At 33.7% G+C, this 21,231-nt stretch overlaps 1 protein-coding gene across 4 annotated transcripts in view; it reads left to right on the top strand.

Annotated features, from left to right (window-relative positions):
* Positions 1-21,231, top strand: part of LOC105226534 (organic cation transporter-like protein) — a 95,674-nt gene that overhangs the window by 35,390 nt on the left and 39,053 nt on the right. Inside the window, exon 1 of one of the 4 annotated variants that reach the window (XR_007422033.1) lies at positions 4,873-5,497. The exons of the other annotated variants lie outside the window; for them this stretch is intronic. The gene's annotated coding sequence lies outside the window, so the exon portion shown is untranslated. Of the gene's footprint in view, positions 1-4,872; positions 5,498-21,231 lie in introns of those variants that run through there. 4 annotated transcript variants of the gene reach the window in all.

Raw genomic sequence — 21,231 nt, forward strand, 5'->3', positions numbered from 1 at the left:
TAGTTGCTTAAATTATCCTTTACCCGAAGGTTCGAAGAATTCCCAAAAATTGATTATTTATATGAGAAATTCATTCTAACGATTCTATGTCTATGACGCAGGTAAAATTCTATAATTTTAAATTCATTACGCGATATTAATGCGATCTTGAGACTTTTTCAGCCCGAAATTTTTGAGCCCAATCAAATTATTTTGCTTAAAAAATCATTTACAAATACATAAATACATATTTGATGTACTAAGTATATTTATATTTCCAACAAATCATACTAGATATCAATATCAGTAGCGCTCAAGTAGCAGCAACAACAATGTTGGCAGCATATCAATATGCATATGTATGTTACATATATACATCTGTACATATGCGCATACAGGCCACACATTTTTATTTTGCTGTTTCCTCGCCTACTTTCGGTGGTACCAGTAACAGAAGCCATGCCTACTTGTATGCGTGATTAACTGGTATATTGGAGCGTAATAGGGAGTATACGACAATCAATTGAAGGCAACTCATCAGTCAAATTATTTACAAATTAGTAACGAAGTGTACTCATATAACAACCTTGAAGCTTGCCTGGAGCGGCGTAAACGATATTCGCGCTCATACAAAAGAATTTAATTTTTTACATACGCAACCATGCATATTTACATTTATAATATATATGCACACAATATATGAATGATTACATTTACAATTATATAGAAATATTTGCAGGCATGTTAACATTTTGCACAGGTAGCGTAAATATTTACTTTAATTTTTAGGCTATAGGCACAGTAAAAATTTATCAAAGAAATGAGTAAATCAGCGTTGATTTTTGTTGCTTATTGACAAAAACTCTTTGCATTGGAGTTATTGTTGCTGCATTCGATGGGCTTCGCCTCTGCTAGATTTGTTTAAGCTTAGTTCTTTTCTTAAAAAATTATTTGTGAAAGCAACAACAAAGTTAATTACCAAAGCTTTTCGTTACAAAAGTGTATAAAGTTATATCATTAAAGCTAGCTTAAAGAAAATCAATGTTTGTTAGATTCGTTCCACCACATGTAAACTTAAGCCAGTTTTAAGATTACTTTAATGTAAAGGTACTTTAGTAGCCATGTATCATAGGGTTTTGGGGAGCATAAGCATGCATGTACTGTAAGTATATAACAACACTGACTTTAGTAAAGCTCTCTCGACTCTCTCGACTCTCGTACAAAAACTTGATTGGCTTATAGCCACGATATCTTCAAAAGATATCTTCTTATCTTTTCAATGAAACACAACATGTGATATTTTGTGATACTCTTCCAGATTCATTTAATGTCTCTTCAGGTGTTCTGCAGAGTAGTAGTATGGTCCGGTACTGTAATAGGATACTCTAAAAGTTTCTTATATGCAGACGACGTAAGGCTTTTTAAATCATATACATACTTCAAATGATGAAAGGACTTAAATAGTTAGTTGCTTGGTGTGATAGATATGATTTTCCATTGAACCTCAAAAATGTAAGACGATGTGCTTTTCCCGTAGGTCTGGGCACCCCTCTCTTTATGTAATAAAACACTCTTGACTAAATCATGTTTTAAATTTTGTTGATGTGGAGTTACTATGGATCCTAAACTCAATTTTAGTCTTCATATTCGTTTAATCGCAAAAGATGTTCTTAGTTTTGTTAAACGTTGGTCTAAAGAATGTAAATATCCGTTTGCTTTGGTTAGATCTATGTATATTGGAATATGCCCCTGTTGTATCGAACCCTAGTTACCAAACCATTTTGACAAGTTAGAGCCTGTTCAAAAACAACTTTAACTTTTCTTTTTGGAAAATTTCGGATGAGATTCTAGGTTAAGTCTCCCTACACTTATTAGTCGTAAGAAAATGCTTGAAAAAAATCGTGAATGGAAAAGTTTGCAGTGCTTTCCTCTCGTCTGGAGTTAAATATATACTCTTACTATTGAAATCTGGAAAACTTTCGCATTTGACGTGCCATCTTCACGAAATTTGACATGAATTACTATAATCTCCGAAAAAATTGTTCAGATCGGATTACTATAGCATATAACTTCCATACAAACTGAACACGTAGTTACTAAAAGAAATCCACCTGTCAAGGGTATATTAGCTTCGGTGCAGCCGAAGTTAACGTTTTTTCTTCTTGTAACGTACTTTTAAATTTTAGCTGTTAAAATTTTTGTTTCAGTAGATGAGGTAGATCTCGACGCTTAAAAACTCCCTTGCCTTTGATGACTCTGCTAAACACGCAACGGATGCGTTTTGTGTAGCTCGCATCGGTTTGGCGGAAGGAGGGTAAAGTTGGGCTATTATTATTAATGACAATGCCATCATTTTTCGGGACGAAAAAATCTGTATAATTTACCAATTAACATAAAGAAAAAATTAAAAAACGAAATCTTGTACAGCAATTTTATTTCAAAATCAAATTTATTAAAGTATCTCAATTAACTCACTGATTAGTACATACAGTATATTAAGTATATTGACAATATTCGGTACATGGGGGCTGGTGAAGTTATAGATCGATCGTGTTGGTACACCCCAAGGCTTATGAGTGGCTAAGTTTTGTTTCGCTATGCTTAAGTCATCTATTGAAAAAGTGGGTTGCCTATTTGTAAAATTAGTTTTGTAGTTTATGAGGTATGAAAGTTTACTTAAAAGACATGAGATGCCCTTTTCCAATCAGCAATGCTTGAACGAGCCACGTGTGAGATTTATGTCAACTCTCGCGGTACAAATATGGAAAAATAAAGATAACAGAATCGTATCTGTGTTAAAAGGAAATATCACAATTGGATTGTCAAATTGTAATAGTATAAGAAATGTTATGGTTGAAGTTAACTTTTCACAAAGGATTCCACCTATTTAATTGCTTCAATCAATTAAAGTGATTAATTAAATTTAATTTTACAATATGGATATAAAATAAACTAGTTTTAAGAAACATTTCTGTGGGAGTTATTTTTAAGAATAATTTCCATGTATACGAAGTCTTATATTTAATATTTTTTTTAAATAAATTTTGATCTAATTAAGAGTAAAGCCCAACATTCTTGTTTAAAATATTATGTTGTGAAATATTCCTAATATTTAACTCGCTCCATACATACTTAAATACAATTTACAAAATTAAACTAGTACACTACTCAATGCAAAAATTTTTTGGAATAGATCACATTAAAGTTTTGAGTTAGAGACTCTATATCTTTTGGCTTGCCCTCGACATTCAAGGAATCTAAAAAAAAATTTAATAATAGTTTCACGTGCATAGAACGTGTGAAATCAATGAACTAGTTGATACGAAAAATAAATCGAAAGAGAAAAACAGTTAAAAAGCTCAATGGCCTACCGAAGAACTCCCCATAAAACACCAACAACTAAGAAATGAAAACGAGGGCAAATCATACTGGCACCAATGACGAAATAAATGAGATGACGAAACGAAAATGGGTGTAACGCTGTACATACATATACAAATATATGCAACAGTTTTCGGAGCAAGAGGAGCATAGAAACGTGAAACACGAAACAAACCGATGCATGGCCTTAACATTCAAAGCAGACACAACCGTATGTGCCAACGAAGAGAAGACTTTTGGGAGCATTGCGTTAGTTAACCGGTCTTTTTGTCAGCGGCGGCAACAGCTGATGACTGCGTTGATGTTTCGAAACGTTCAAAAAGCTTTTGGTAAAAGCTTTTGGTGTTTGGCATAAAAAGCACGGACAAATAGAGTTGGAGAAAGTGGATTGCATTCTCGATTTCTGGTGATAAGCACGTGACTTTGAAACAGAAACTTTCACCAAATAAGTGTGTGTGTTCACATATATACACAAGAATTTGTCATACTGAGGCTTGTATCGAGCTCAGCTGTTTCGCGCCGCTATTGCGTGGGGTCACTTACATCCCTGGCCCACACCGTCCACACAGGCAGGTTTAGGAAACGATGCGACGTTGACGGCTGCTGTGTCTACCAACTTTTTTTCGTAATATTTGGTAGCTTGTTTGTGGCGAGTCGAAAGCTTTCAGGTCACACTAATCCCTTAATTGCTTGTGCCGACTGCTGGGACAGTAAGGTTTTGACTAACAACGAAAGCACAGACAAGTCGCGGCGAACAAGTTGAGCGGGAAACACGCATTGAACGCTTGCCGAATAAGGCTTCGAAGTTATTGCGTTGCTTTGAGCTAATTTGTGCGGTACTGGATTGTGGTGCTAAAGTGTTGATTGTAAAGGAAATACAATTATGAATTGAATAAAGTGTGTGAAATTGAACGAAAATTATATTCGCAAAAATTTCCATCCTTGGCCTTGCAAAATTATGGCTTATGTTGTGTCCAAAGTTTTACTCTTTTGCAAAATTTAATATTTGGTGCCGTTTTTGGTAGACGAAATTCGGTATAGTTTACTTTTGTTATGTAAAACAGTTTAAGACTTAATTAAAAATTTTTGCACGTTGTTCTTTTGCGAATGTAGCTCCACATACATAACGAAATTGAAGATGAAAATTTAGTGTGGAGTTAGGTAGTAGCTGGGACATAATCACCTCGCAATTAAATTTTGCAAAGAAATTTAAATATAGAAATAACAAGAAATAAAATTACACTCGAAAAGGAATTTGATTCATTCTGCATTAAAATTACCACAAAGGAATGCAAAAAGTGAAATTCTATCAGTCATACATATACATATGTATATATAAACACATATATATATATATATATGCATATATAGTATAAAATACTGAACTGATAAGTGAATATTTAACAAAATACCTCAGTTTAATTAGCTGTTCCTTGTTTGAGACTACGAATAGGGTTTGTACTCGTATTTAGAGAATTTCTTGTGATGCGTTCATTTAACTATTTTTCCGTGTAAAAGGTCTCTAAGTGAACAAATTTGTGTACAATACAACATTCAGTAATACATGTCTTTTAAATTTTGAAATTTGACGAACGTTCTACGATATTCAATTATAGGCTGTGGTCTGCTCAAATAACTAATAAATACTTTGTTATAATACTAAATCTGCAAAAACTAACATAACAAAACACTATAATTTTTGAAGAAAAAAATACAAATAAAAAACCAGGTTTTTACAACTTTTTAAAATAGTATGAGAATCAGCTTTAATGATCATCAAAATCTTTGCAAGCTACTTAAAAATTTAGAAAGGATACCAAAGATTGTAACAACAACTAACAATTCATAAGTAAACGTAACTTAAGTAACAATAATATATCATAAAATTGACATAACAGTCAGCGTAAACCACATCTAGCAACGTTCACCACATCGCCACATGCCACACACCATGCTGGCGGACAACAACAGTCGCAGAGAGAATTTCGCGACTCCAGCGCTCACCATGTCAATTATAAGCAAGACCGCTATGATAGCTATAATTCGTGAGGATGAAGATGATACGGAAGAGGAAGAGGAAGATGGCGATGGAGACGATGAAGATGAGGATGAATATGGAGAGGACTATTATGGAACGGTACTTAATTGAATGAACAGTTATACTATAAATGATAATTTAAATATTTTTTATATTCGTTACTTAACGGATTTATGTATATTAATTTTGCCACGAAGTTTTCAATACCCAGAAGGAAACCTCGGTGGTTCTTTAAAACATGTATATAAATGACCAGCATAACAAGCTGAGTTTATTTAGCGATGTACACCTGTCTGTATAAACGCGAAGTCCCTCAGTCCCTCAGTTTTTGAGATATCGAAGCTGTTCATTTGTCGATATCAGACCACTACGAGGTTTTTTCAAAAAGTACACCGATTTTTTATTTCCTAAGAAAATGTTTATTTATTCATGAATATTTGTTAAGTCTCCTTCAAAGCAATCATGCCAAGATATATTGGACTTCTGCCAGCGTTTCTTTCATTCCTCAATAACTTAAAAAAGTATTTTTTTATGATCTTGTTTAGCTCCTCCTTCAATGCAGGTTTTATCTCCTCAATCGTTGCGTCATCCTTTTACGACCCTCTTCAGGTTTGGGAACAGAAAAAAGTTTCAAAGAGGTCAGCTCTGGATCTGCGGCTCCATTAATGTGGTGTTTTTGGCCAAATATTCACTCAAAAGCAATGTTGCATGAGCAAGATCGTTATCATGGTGCAAAAGCCAAAAAAGCTACATTTTCTCGTTCTTCTGAGAACATTTTGTATCACTAATAAACATTGTTTTTCCCCAAGGTAACTTCACCATTTGCCACAGTCAACATTAGGAATGCTTTCGCTCACTTTATTTTGCTTTTAACACAAACTTTTATACAGATTCTTTGATCCATTTTTAGGAATAAGCTAAAATCGAATACGAACCAAAATTTGTGTAAGCAAAATAGCTGTTAAATATTAACTAAACAGTCAAAATGACCGCCTTGTCAGCATAAGTAAGGAATTTTAGTACCAACATAATGCAGCAAAACAGTCGAAATCGAATAGAAGATTTACGGAAAAGTTCACGAAAGATAACATGAATTATTATTTAATGGCATAATCTTCGAAGAAATTGTTCAGATCTGACCAGTACCATATAGCTTATAGCTGTTACAAAAACGTATCGATCAAAATCGAATTCTTTGGAAGCTTTTGTATTTATAACCGATGCAACCAAGTAAACGTTTTTTTTAAATTTTGGAAAATGAAATACAATACTTCGTTAAAGTCATATTTGTTCTATATTTGCCACTATTCATATCTTACACAAGGGAATGCATACGAGATAATAGTCCATGCTTAAATAAAAATCTCTGTTCCACTTGGAACGGTGAAACAAACGATTTTATGATGAACCGGAACGAACTGATACAACATCGTCTCCATAAACTTCGAATTTCGTCATTATTTTCACTTATTTTTAAACAGTTGTGACATTTTTCAACTTTCCCGGATTTAATTTCTTTGGTTCATTGAAGCTTAAAATCTTACCTTTCCAACACTATATTGTATGTGATTGGTGACACTGGAGATATACGACTGCAACGACATCTATTGACCAAATATAAAAAGACTTTTTCAGGAAAGAAAGCGATAGCAGTTGCTTCATCAGGATTTTCTGCAACTCTTATAAAGTATGGAAAAACTGCTCATCTTTTAAACTTCCGTTATCCTTAATCTTGAATATCCCTGACATCGAGAATTCGCCTGAAAGAAAATTCATTGGTGGTGATATAGGGAATAGTGTCACCCATGAATGATAGTGTCAACGAAATAAATTATCCCCAGGAGTTTTTAATTTATTCAACCCTTCTGGACTGCCACCACATGAATTGACTTTAAAAATTGGAATCCAATTATACTTTTAAGGAATTTAAGTCCTCGAACCATGTACAGCGGGACAAGTTGCTTATTAAGGAATTGAAGGACAATTTAATTGTAGCAACCATTATCACCGTCCCAGCAGCTGCTCAACTAGCTCATATACCGAGGTTTCCGATGATCCTTTCGAATTAGTAGGGACTTACGAAAATAATGTTTTACTCATGGCCAACTGTATGTTGGTCTATCGCAGGCCGGAGGTCCTGAAATCAATTTATATTGCTGCGATAAAATAATTTAACATCAAATATCGTTTACGGGGAAGTTCTGATTCAAAAAATTATTTTGCAGGAGCAGAGAAAGTTAAAAAAATATATAGAAAGACCTTTTTACCAAAATTCAAAAACAATAATAATAATACAAAAAAATATACATTCATGGCCGAATGTCTTTCATTTAACTCATTTTTAATGACCCCACGCAAAAACGAGAAAGTAGGAGAGAGAGTGTGTACAAAATTATAACTTTTGAAATGATTGTTTAACTCTCGAGTGAAGCCGAGGCGGGCTGCTAGTATTATATATGTATATCATACGGATTTTAATGTACCGTTAGTTGACGTTGTAGTCAAATTATTATGCAAAGTCATTGGATTGTTTGTGATCTTATAAAACAATCTGACATGCAAACTTTGTATGGTGTAAAAATCTTATATTTTCACTGCACAGTCCATAGATCGTAAAGACATGAGACCCTCATATTGTATGTATATGTATTATCAATGAATCAAATCGATCGGCTGTGATAAATTATCAAAATAATTTGTTACAAAGACATAATAGATGATAAAATGTTATAATTCTATACTAATATTTAGCCTTCTACAGAAAGCTCGACCAACTACAGAACTCGTAGCTGTGTATGTCAACACATCGATGTATATACATTTATATATAATTTTTCCATATAATATTTTATGGTTATGCTTTGGAACCTATTCACACACTTCATTAATTTTTCATTCAAACGGGTTCTCAAACACTTCTTAATTTTATTTATTTAAATTACTATTTTTCATTCAGCACTTTTGAGGAAGTTTCCAATAAAACAAAAATGAAATATGGACTCGAAAACTTTTCACAATGAAATGTCCATTCAAACTGAAAGTTTAGAACCATAAATGACCTTGACGAAATTAGATAGCCGCAAAAACAAAATATGCACACACACATACATATCCATATACGTCACAAAATTGGTTGAATGAAGTTGTGCAAAAGCGATTGACTGGAGTAATGTTCTGGTATGTTTGTGTAAGTTTGTTTTTAGCGCTTTTTACCGGCGATGATTGGTTTGCGTGCGACATTTCATGGCCTTTTAAGGAGCTTCACCGGTTTTAGGACACGTCCAAGAATTTGCACGATAAAATTTTATAGCCACTGTCTTAATAGAATGAACTGAAGACAAAATGACTTCATTTCTCGCTTAGTTCGCTGATGTTTATATGCCACTTTGAAATATATGAGAATATGTACATATCCATATACATATTTATGTCTCTAGTGCTCTGATGGGCTTATCGCTGGTTTTTCTTACATACCCTCTTGACAATATTGATATTTTAATATTATTTACAACAAAAATTTAAACTAAGTTTGTTGGTGTTTCGGTCTTATTTTTCTTCTGCATACTATACGGGATTCCTAAATTACTTTTACTGATCGCTTGCTGTGGTTTTAGAGAGGAAATTTTTATATTGTGCTTCTTATACTTTTGCAACCTATTGGGCATTTTTCCCACAGGTGCCTCCTGCTACTGCGATCCTCTGTACCAAATTACAGCTTTATATCTTAATTAGGTGCTTAGTTATGGCACTTTATATTTTTCGGTTAAGGGCGATAAGTGGGCGTGACAGTGGTCCGATTATGCCCATCTACGAACTCGAACTTTTTTGTACTATGGAACCCACATACCAAGATAGAAATATCTCAATTTTTGCTCAAGTTACAGCTTGCACGGACGGACGGACAGACCGACAGTAAACCGGATTACAACTTTTCTCGTCATACTGATCATTTATATATATATTCAAATAATATATATATAACCCTATAACTATCTCGCTTTTTTTTAGGTGATACCTACAACCGTTAGGTGAACAAAATCGTTATACTCTGTAACAGCATGTTGCAAGAGTATAAAAATATTTTATTTTAATTTATTATTTTATTGTAATAGACATAATGTATTCTTTATATGGTACATACACAGAGAAATAAGTTTGCAATGATATCATTTAGGTAATGTAAGTATACAACTGTAATTTTTTATAAAAATTTGAACGTCATTTGTTAATTAAATTTTAAGAAATAAATAGACATTGAAATTATAAACTTGTTTGAATAATCTTCCTCTGTTTGCTTAAATGACCCCATAAATACCAACAAACACCTACGTTCGACTTGCAAAATAACTGTCAATATGTTTAGTGTGCAAGTTTGTTTTTTCTTACGTCTAAGTGCCGGTCACGCAAGAGGTCAACAGTTAGCTTGGCAGTCAACCAAAAGTGCAGACTACTTAAGAGTTATTAACCTTATAATTGCAAATGTACCAACAATCAAAAATTTTTAAATTGAATAACCTTTAAGATTTATTGCTGCACAAGCTAATGGCGCAGCAAACTCTTCATAGACACAACAAATATTTGAAGAATATATGGAAATATGGCTTAAAACTTATGTTCGAAGACCTGTGCTAATGTTCATGAACTTAACCATTACGGTCAAGCGAATATTTGATATTTAAAGATTACTAGACATTGTTAGCTTTTGAGAATTGAATAAAATGATTGGGTAGAAGAGCCACAATTTTCCACGAAATGCTGCTTAGTGGTGAAATGAAATTCTCATTAGCTACGTGCTTGAGTAGGAGCATAACAAACACTTGGCTGCGGTTGAGAGGTCATGGGCAATATTTTCTCGATCATCGAGACGCACTCAATACTAAAATGAAAGACTGAGCATGAGTAAATTGACGAATTGGATATGGGAAGATAAGGGAATAGAAACAGGGGCGGGTTGAATTGCTTCCGAAGCAACTGGTCGAAGACCATTATTGCAAAGTTTCTCTTAATAACTTTCGAGCATTTTTCTGTTATTGGATAGTCTGCCCGTGCACACAAATTATATGTATATTCAAATAATATAGGCGGACGCCTAATCATTTAAAAAATTCTCAGTTTTGTTATTGTGATAACTGACGCTTCGCTGACAGTTTTCCATTTCTCAGCCGACTGATACATGAGTGTCGTTAAAATATCAACCGTGGACAGTCGAGACTAATGTCATCATGGAATATATATGGCTAGCTTCTAGAGCACCCATGTCCACTCATTATTTAAGTTAGGTGGAAGTCTAGGTCCCAAGTCGTCTATCTATTCATGTCCGGTCTGAGTCTGTGGGTCCAGCGCACTTTGAATGCGGATTGTCACCACTGCTGTCACATTTTGGAGCTCTTGTCTCTCTCTTCTGGGTTTGCCGATACTGTTTTAATATTCATCTCCTTGAATGTCCTTGGCAGCATACAGACTAACTTACTTCAACAGCGTCGGTTGATACATATATGTAGGAACAAAAAGGACTTATTACTCAGATTGCAGAAACTGCATTTATTTGTTAAGTATACACTTTAAAGCCAGTACCATTATACATATTGGTACTGTAAACAATATTACGGAACTCATTGCTTTTGCTAATAAAAAATCACCACCTGGAATGCACGCCTCTATTGGCCATCATTCTCGATAGAGTTTTCTTGTTTTCTTTACTGGAAGTATACGCCACATGTTCCTTAATTCTTAATTTGGAGTCCAAAATAACTTCCACATAATTTAGCTGCAGCTGAGAAGTAATCTCGCACTCCCCCATGGAGTTCTATATTCGGCCTTCAACCTTCCGGGTGCTTATGAGCAAAACTTCTGTTTTGTGCTCAGCCAGTTCCAGATTCACAGAAGAGATCCATTGGCATAGACCATTTAAGCACTCATTGCATTTATTTCTTAGGTCGACTCACCGACTCATTCATATGCTATTAGTGGTATCTTCGTCCCTATCAAAAGCAGCCTTCTGTTTTTAAAATACATCAACTTTTCCAACTTGAGACATATTCTAAACGTTTCTGTTAAGTGTTAAATACCGACAAAAATAGTAGAGGTAGTGCCCAGCAAAGGTACAGCAACAGTAGACCATGTAAGTTAAGTTTCCGTTTTAATTAGTCTCTAAACTGTCAAAACAAGTGTTACTCCAAGTGTCTCCTGCGGCTACTAAATAAGATTATTTACAAATTTAAAATAATTTTATACATATTATAGTATATTTCAGTTGTGTATAGCACAGGTGTGGTATAATTTTTCTGTCTTTTTGAAAGTTTTCTCTCAAAACTTTCCATTGTTGTGAACACGTCTTTCATTTATTTAGCCATATTATTATGTATGTGGTTGTGTATGTCTATATAACACACAAATATGCTGGTCACGTATGAAATGAAAGCGTTACAGCATCGACAGCGCTGACCTCGGACCAACGAACCACATATAAATATGTATATTACACATATTGAAAAGGATAAGAAAAAAGAAAAAGAAAAACATTTCCATTAACAAAATCTTTTATATATTGAATACCTTTCACGTTTTTAATTCGGCTTGTGCCTTTTATGGTATACGAGTAGGTAATACTCGTAATCAAAATAGTTGCCTCACTAACCTCGACCCCATTCTTCTCGGTAAATAAATTCGCTAATAATAAGACAAATCGCAAATATGCACAAAATTGACATTATGAATATATCGGGTTTTCCAATTGGGATGTTATGATTTCTTTTCATTGTATTCAGTAATGTTTACAATTTCATCATGGAATTATCAAAATAATAGCTATCCAATTGCGACTTTTCGTGAGCTTTTGCAATTTTATGGTCGTAATTGTTTAAATCTTCGAGTGTACATTTTCTTTGCATAAATACCAAGTGGCAATAAGACAAAGAGTCGATCGAAGTAATGAAAATATTGCTGCCATTTGGACAAGTATTGCAGAAGAGCGCAATTTGCTAATTCCAGGACAGGGCTGTCTCAAATGACAACCTATCATCGGACCATCCTAAGCGACGTGGCTTTGTTGATTTTGCTTTGGAACAACTAGAAAACGATAACAATTTTTTAAGAAAATCATTTTCTCCAATGAGGCCCTTTTTCATCTGAGTGGTGCGGGAAATAAACAAAACTCTCGAGTCTGGTGCAAAGCAAGTCCACAAATTATTCCTGAACAACCATTTTATTCACCTAAATTGACAGTTTGGTGTGGTTTTTGGTCTGGTGGAGTTATCGCTCCGTACTTCTTTCAAAATGAAGCTAGTGACATCGTTACTGACAATGAGAGAAGTTTGGAGATTCGATTATTTCAAGAAATTGGTTCATTGAAGGGTCTCCAAGAAGTTGTGATTTTACATCATTAGACTACTTCTTGTGGGGTTATTTGAAGTCTTTGGTCCTTAGCAATATACCTGACTCTCTTCAAATTTTAGAGGTAAATATTGAACTTGCTATTCATAACACACGACTTGTTTTAATGGAAAAAGTGCTAATAAATTGGGTTCATTGAATTCGTTCCTGCAAAAGAAGTTTTGGAGGTCATGTGAATATGTTATATTCAGAACTCAATTGCATCGATTGGCCTTCACATTAAATAAAAAACATGTTTTTCCACAATTTCCTTAACAATTGGTGTATTTTTGTTGTTTTAAGAAATTATATCACTCTTATTGAAAAACCCTGTATATACATAACATATATTCATAATAATAAAGTAATATTTGTATGTATGTACTATATAGCCCTTCGTTTACTCTATTTACATATTTACTTATATAGTTCGAAATGTTTGTAATATTTGTCCGCTGGCTTTTAGGGTATGGGTATGAAGTATTAAAGCTTTGGCAAAGCCACCCTGCTAACATCAAATTCAATGGTGTTAACGAACTCAGCGTGATTTATCACGCTGTCTCATACAATATAGTGAGTCAAATCGGAGTTGTATACGGATGGACCTAAGCCATAAGGTTTTATATCAATGAATAGTAATATATATATTTAAATAAATAAAAATATAAAGATAGATGTATATATAAAGCACATGTAGTTAATGTGCAAATCCTGCTAAAAGAATAAAAACGAAATATTGGGCTTCTGAATATGTCTATGTTATTGTTACATTTGACATCAAAATGCTTAAGTCGTGACGCCTTGAACGAAACACTGAGAAATATTTAGAATTACTACGAATCTTTCGAACTGTTCGTTTCGCTTATAATGTAGTGTGTCGCAATCACATTTACATATATCGTTATTGATCTGGCAATAAGATGCTATTCTAGAAAAAGTTTTATAAAATAATAAACAAGCAGCAATGTTATTTTGCAGCTTGTTACAATAGAAAGCAATATAAAATATATTAAAAACTTTTATGTCAACGCATATTATATTATCCTGGACAGTGCTAATTCGTTTTTTAGACATAAATATAAGACTTCACTTGCTCAAGCCAATAAATATTTATTGTTTGTCTTTTTCTATCTTTTCAGGTAAGCGATAACGACAGACACTCTTATTGTGCTGCAAATCAAAAGCATTTCTCCTAAAAATGGGGTAACTAACAATTCAAGAAGCTGTGGTATTTTAAAGTAAATTTTACACAAAAATATTTATTAGCTGACCTTCTACTACCTCAGTCGATAAGTAAAAGACCTAAACTTTTGTATAAAAGAAACTTAAAACAAACAAAAGCGTACCGTAATTAATAAAAAAATGATTAGTGTGAATGAAGTTTTTTTTATTATTTTCGATTAATTACGAAAAACAAAAGCTGAGATGCATATTTATTCACTTTTTCAACCTTCCCTAGATTTTTACGAATATTTCAAGACTAATATTAGCCAAATCGGTGAACCGTTGTTGAGACTAACGAATAGTAATTAATTTTTATATATATAGACTTTGTGGTTTTAAATCTTTCGAAGAAAACAGCATATTAACTTTAATGAATTGATTCCTACCATCAATGTGGTCGATGCAATAAGGAATTCATTTATAATTCAAAAAGCATCTATAAAAAACATTTTCAATAAATAAAAGAAATACGTATTATGTAGATACGCTGACAATTTCAATAAAACATGCACGCTTAATTCATCAAATCCGTGATTGGTAATTTCGCATTAATACCGACGTTGTATCGTAAGCATTAAATTTGAATAGTTTTTGTATTCTTTGCTTAATACACAAAACCAATAAACGAATTTTATTACCTTAGAACTAAATTGGCCAAACATATTTATATTATTGTATGTTGTTACCTTTATTTGCAGTTTTATTTATTAGTTACTCATACGTCATGTAGTACCAAAACCTAAATTTATTGTGACATATGTATGTACATATATTTAATGTTTGCCTACAGACAGACACTGCGTAGATATCTTGACAGCATGTCCGTTTTAGAGAAATCATGTTTGCAGATAATTCAATTTTTCTTGGAAACTTGAATAATTATAACATTTCCTTAGTATCTAATGACAGCTCGCTTTAAAATAACAATAGGTTCACAAAAATCAACTAAAGTCTCCAAGATTTAATGATTTCCTGCAATGTGCGCAACCTTTGAAAATAGCGAATCGCACGAGCAGCTGTTATAAGCCACATAAACTGTCAAATATTAGGTTGTTGAAGATTACAAGATTACACTTCAATATTTTGGAAAACAATTTTATTTATGAAAGTGTTGCCTAACATAGAGCTAAGACAAGAGCTTAGTCAGTAATTTCAAATTCTTAATAAGAAATTTCTTTCCAACGGTTTGGAAGTTTCTGTCACAGATTTTATTCCCCTATTTCTACTGTTTAACAGTATAATCAAACCAAATGCGACTAGACTAGTAGGTGAAAAAAAAAGTAATCAAACTTATGTAAATATACTCAAATGAAATAATTTATTTTATTTTATTACAAAAGTAATAAACTTACTCATAAAAGAATAGGGTAGCGCTTTCAGTAATCGGTTCTTTTTTGGACAGAGTTAGCTTCTTACAAACTTATATATTAAAAAAAACAGCAAGCGTTTGAATTGGCAATAGTCATACTTAAATATACATAAAACAAGAAAAGACGTTAACTTCGACTGCACCGAAGCTATAATACCATTCACAGGTACATTTGATCGTTCAATTTGAATGGCAGCTATGTGCTATAGTGGTTCAATACCAATATATTCAAATTTGTACCGTTGCCTTAGACAATAATTCATACAGCTTCTTGGAGAGGAAAGTAAGTTCGGAAAATTTCAGACTAATATCTCAAAAACCAGGGGATATATTCCTATAATGGAATCAGCTGGTCAGCTAATCATTTATAAATATTATTTATACGACGTTTCTTCGTGGAAAATTTATTATACTTTGTTTGGGGTATAAGGATAAATAGGGAGGCCAACCCACAAAAGTTGGAATCAAAATAAACAGACAGGTAAATAAGTATATAAAAGCTAGAAAATAATACGTGCCTAAAGGATGTTTGTAAAGAAAAAAATTAAATGGTTGGTCTCAATGTGACTGTGTCTGGATTTACAAGTCGAAAAATTGCATGTGTACTCGGATACGTATGTATATGCTATATTTATTCATAACTGAATAATATTCGTCTGCTGTTTTGCGATAAGTCTGTGAGCACTTAGCACATACCGTTCACTTGTTTGTTGCAATGTAATTTAAACCAAATTTTACGCTTCTGCTGCTCTTCTTATTGATAGCAACATATCTATACACATATTCTTGTATATACTCGTACAATATGTGCATATGCGCAAGTACAACCGCTAAAGTAACTCAATTTAAACTTGACATTAGTTAAGAGTTTTTGAAATTCCACAGATATTTTTCACTCGCTCTCACCATGGTGGCTATGTGTGCGAATATAAGATATCCCTATAGGCAATACAATATAGTTCCATTGTTGTTGCCAGCCTTCATGTTTGTGTAAAGTTGTGTATGCATATAACACAATTGTTTCAGTATTTGTTCAGGAAATTTATATGCGTATGCTATTAGCATATATGTATTTAAGAAGACAAAAAGCCAAATACTGGCGTTGGATGTGCGAAATTTCAACGATCTCATGTTTCTAACACCTAAAGCATAAGTAAGCCATACACAAATACCGTTATGATAATTTGAATGATTTGTTTAATGAAACATATAACAACATTGATGAAAATTCAGGCGTTTTTAAATTAAATACAAAATTTACTAAGTTTATATGCATGTATTTGAGTAATATTCCTTCATGTGTCTAAAATAAATCTACAGAGACGCAAAAGCAGCGTATGAGTGAAGAAATTAAAGACAGTCATAACTGATATTCTATCTAACCCTAGATAATTTGAAGAACCTTTCAATAAGCTAAAGTGAGTAATGTAACCAGTTGAGTTCTCCGAAAGTAACTGTTTAATGCTGAAATGTATGACAAATAATAATCGTGAAATATCTATAATAGAATTACTTACGTGTAAATTATGATTATATCTCTAAAAGTTGTAAGTATACGTGCAGACATTTGTACACCATGTTCGCCTTTTGATTTTCCTCAGTCGAGTTGAAAAATTGAGTATCTTCTCATTCGCTTTCACAAAGAGATCTGCGGAAAACTTTTAAAAATAGTTGACTTTCTCATTTGACAGATTCGATAGGAGGCTATATATTTTTGGTAAATTGGGTGCCCAAACGAATTTATTGCTGAAAAAATACTCATAAATGAGACCCCGGCGGGAATGACGTACCGAGCAAAATTTTTTTCAACTTCAAATTAATTGTGAAGGTATCGTTGTAGTGTACTACTAGACTAAATAAATACCAATCGTTGTTAAACTCAACGCATGAGAGGTGTGTTCAAAAAATGCATTAAAATGGTTCCAATTCAAAATTATGCACCTATGTCAGCGCTTCCACCAATCGCCAAAACAAACAAACCAGTCTTTTGGGATAGCCTTCAGCCCTATCAATGATTTTTTAATATCATCTATGCTTGTAAAACGACGACTTTTTTAAGATTTCTCTATGTTGAGAAATATTGTAGAAATAGGAAAAAGTCGCATGGAACCAGGTCTGGCTAATATGGGAGTTAGGGCATCGTTATAGTATTGTTTTTGACCGAGAATTCACGAACAAGCAATGAAGTGCGGGTGCTTTAACGAAAATCAGTTCATTAAAACATGTCTGACCTTAGCGGCTGTTCCAAATAAAGCAGTGAATATGAATACAGCTGAAAATTTCCTATGTATTTCAGGGACAAGTATAGCAACAAAAAAAAATAACAATTGGGCTCTCCACACCTGTTTACTTTTAACCGACTACGGCTTTAAAACCTTATTGGCACTAAAGCTCAAAAAGTAGCTTCAAAGTGATAAATGTTTCAGGAAAACTTAATATTTCGAAAAAAATTGGTTACAGCAATGTTGATCGCTTTTCGCAGGTGTATAGCTAAGAGAAAGATAAGTGCTCGTTCTCCCGTGATTCAAATCAATTCAGCCAAAGAAACTGTTCGCGAACCAATGTGCAGAAATATTCTTATAAAACAAAAGGAATGGTCGATATATCGACCAAGTCAATGTCAAGACATATTCGAGATAATCTCCATATGAAAGCCTATCGTCGGTTAACGGGACCACCATCTAGATGTTGTAAGAGTTCGATGAGGAGTCTCCTGTAAAGGCGTTGTACTTCTTCTCCCGCTCACCTTTTTGAAAAAGATGATAAAACTGTAATTAAGCCATACACTCTCCGATGGAGAGCATGGAATCTGAATCTGAAGATTCTGCTTCAGCACTCAATACAAAAACCTTCAAGCAGTAGGTTAAAAGCAATATTCCTAGTTTCATAGCTGTAGATGTTTTTTCGGGCTGAGAAACAACTTTTGTAGTGTTTATCTCGTCTGAAAGTCCAGATTTGATCCCATTATAAAGGGTGATTTTTTTAAGAGCTTGATAACTTTTTTTAAAAAAAAACGCATAAAATTTGCAAAATCTCATCGGTTCTTTATTTGAAACGTTAGATTGGTTCATGACATTTACTTTTCGAAGATAATTTCATTTAAATGTTGACCGCGGCTGCGTCTTAGGTGGTCCATTCGGAAAGTCCAATTTTGGGCAACTTTTTCGAGCATTTCGGCCGGAATAGCCCGAATTTCTTCGGAAATGTTGTCTTCCAAAGCTGGCTTATTTCTGTAGACTTTAGACTTGACGTAGCCCCACAAAAAATAGTCTAAAGGCGTTAAATCGCATGATCTTGGTGGCCAACTTACGGGTCCATTTCTTGAGATGAATTGTTGTCCGAAGTTTTCCCTCAAAATGGCCATAGAATCGCGAGCTGTGTGGCATGTAGCGCCATCTTGTTGAAACCACATGTCAACCAAGTTCAGTTCTTCCATTTTTGGCAACAAAAAGTTTGTTAGCATCGAACGATAGCGATCGCCATTCACCGTAACGTTGCGTCCAACAGCATCTTTGAAAAAATACGGTCCAATGATTCCACCAGCGTACAAACCACACCAAACAGTGCATTTTTCGGGATGCATGGGCAGTTCTTGAACGGCTTCTGGTTGCTCTTCACCCCAAATGCGGCAATTTTGCTTATTTACGTAGCCATTCAACCAGAAATGAGCCTCATCGCTGAACAAAATTTGTCGATAAAAAAGAAAAGAACCGAACACTGATTTTGGTAATAAAATTCAATGATTTGCAAGCGTTGCTCGTTAGTAAGTCTATTCATGATGAAATGTCAAAGCATACTGAGCATCTTTTCTCTTAATGCATGAAAATCCTAACCCGTTACTACAGTTTGTGATCAGAGTTGATGAACATGACCTGTGGAATAGTCCACACAGTCCGCAGCCCGCTTAAAAACAGTTATAGGTCAAATACGAAGAGTTTGCTAAGTCATTAAATAAGTGCTACAATAAATCCCTAAGGTTAATCCAATTTGATGATCAATTTAAAATGTTTGTTTGTGCGGCTTATTTGCAACTGTGCGGTTAATAGCTCTGATGTTTAAGTAGTATGTATTTTTTGGTTGACTGCCAGGCTAATCTCCCGCTCGTCTGTCCCGCAACGTGCATTTTTACGCCTAAGCAAAATCAAATATTCTTGCGCACTAAGCATATTGACAGTTACTTTGACAACAATATATAACCACACTACTCAATAAAATTTTAACTTTTTTCACATGAAAACATCCATATACAAGGTCTGTCGCAAAAGAAACAGAATTTTTAAATATAACTGTTTCCGGTGGCGCCACCTATTGATGGGTATATGAGATAAAAAGTTTGATCTCTTGTTGACATTTCGTAAAAATTTTAAGACAATTGGATGTTATCGATCAAGAAGTGAAAGCACTGTTCAATTAGTGACGTGAAATTAAAAGACTGCGATTTAACGGTTTATTCTCCACAAACAACAAAATCTGACGGACTTGTTAGAACTTTTTCGTGGCATGTTTACGTTGTAACAAACGTTTTTGTGATGTAATAAGTTAGTCGAAAACAATAGTTATACAGTCGTATTAAAGAAGTTATGAGATTAAAAATGAATGTGTAGCTTTAACAAATAAGCCGGACGTGATTAAAACCAAATTATAACATATTGTTAATGAGGGTACACCAAGATAAACAAAATTCATCACAAAGTCCGTGTGAGAAAAACGGTGTTGACCAGTGTTAATATATGATTGAAATTTAAGAATTTTTGTTATCCAGTTCACTGACAATTTTTTTTTGTATAATGTTTTCTGTATAATGTAAAGGGCAAAATTCTTCAATTTAATTTTGGAGTTTATCAATATTTACATGAAATGGATGGGCGTATTTTGGTTGTTTATGTATTTTAAGTCACACCCAAGCTATCAACCATAGTTTGCCATTTTATGAGAATAGGTTTTGTTGTTATTTTTCTCTCATCCAAATTGTCTCTAAACTTCACAAGGAACTCCCCAACCACATATGTAAATGCAACAATAAGCCAAAGCAGGGCGGTTTATGCTTTCTAATGGACAACAAATATTTTTAATCGAATGCACAAATTTCTTCAACAAACTTAAAAAGTACTCGTTAACAACAACAGCAACAATAACAAAAGTGTTATGTAATATTCGCTTGAATAAGGAATTTGTAAATCTGCGCTTATCCGAAAACGGGCACACGTGCCTGCGCAAGAATATAAGCCCGTAGAGCAGGATATTCTGCTCTTGGTCCCTTCTGTTGCTCTGTGATTTGCCGAACTTGCACACACACACAGACGTACGCAATCTCATTAATGTTTTGCACATGTATTGCAACTACACAAACAACTGTATGTGTGTACATACTTAAGTGGAATGTAAGCAAATAAAGTACACGCATTCGAGATGGTGTGTCCTTATGCGTGGAAAGGAAAAGAGCTCCTACGGGATAAGTGGAAAATCGACCATGACACCACACTCAACGCTGAGTGGTAAAAGGTTTTTATTATATTATGTGTTCAACCTGACCAGTTAACGCTGTGTTGCCACAAATAAAATTTTATTTACTGCTATTTACAAAACAATGCTGTTGTGCTTTTTTCTTTGTTCAAGGTAAATCCTTCAATTTTCTCTTTAATAAAAGTAGGGAAAAAGAAAAACGGATTTGAATTTGAATCTTGGAACTTACAGTAAAATAGAATTGTTAAGAAAATATTTTTGCTCTTGCACCATAGTTTGGGGTAAATTTGTGACTGTTGGTCAACAATATATGAACTGTTAATCGGTTTTAGCAGTTGCTATGAGATAAACAAAAAACAAAACGTTTGAAATTAGTAAAACTTCATAAACAGTCAACCAATGAAAT

The sequence above is a fragment of the Bactrocera dorsalis genome, chromosome 2, assembly GCF_023373825.1.
Source record: "Bactrocera dorsalis isolate Fly_Bdor chromosome 2, ASM2337382v1, whole genome shotgun sequence".
Lineage (NCBI taxonomy): Eukaryota > Metazoa > Arthropoda > Insecta > Diptera > Tephritidae > Bactrocera > Bactrocera dorsalis.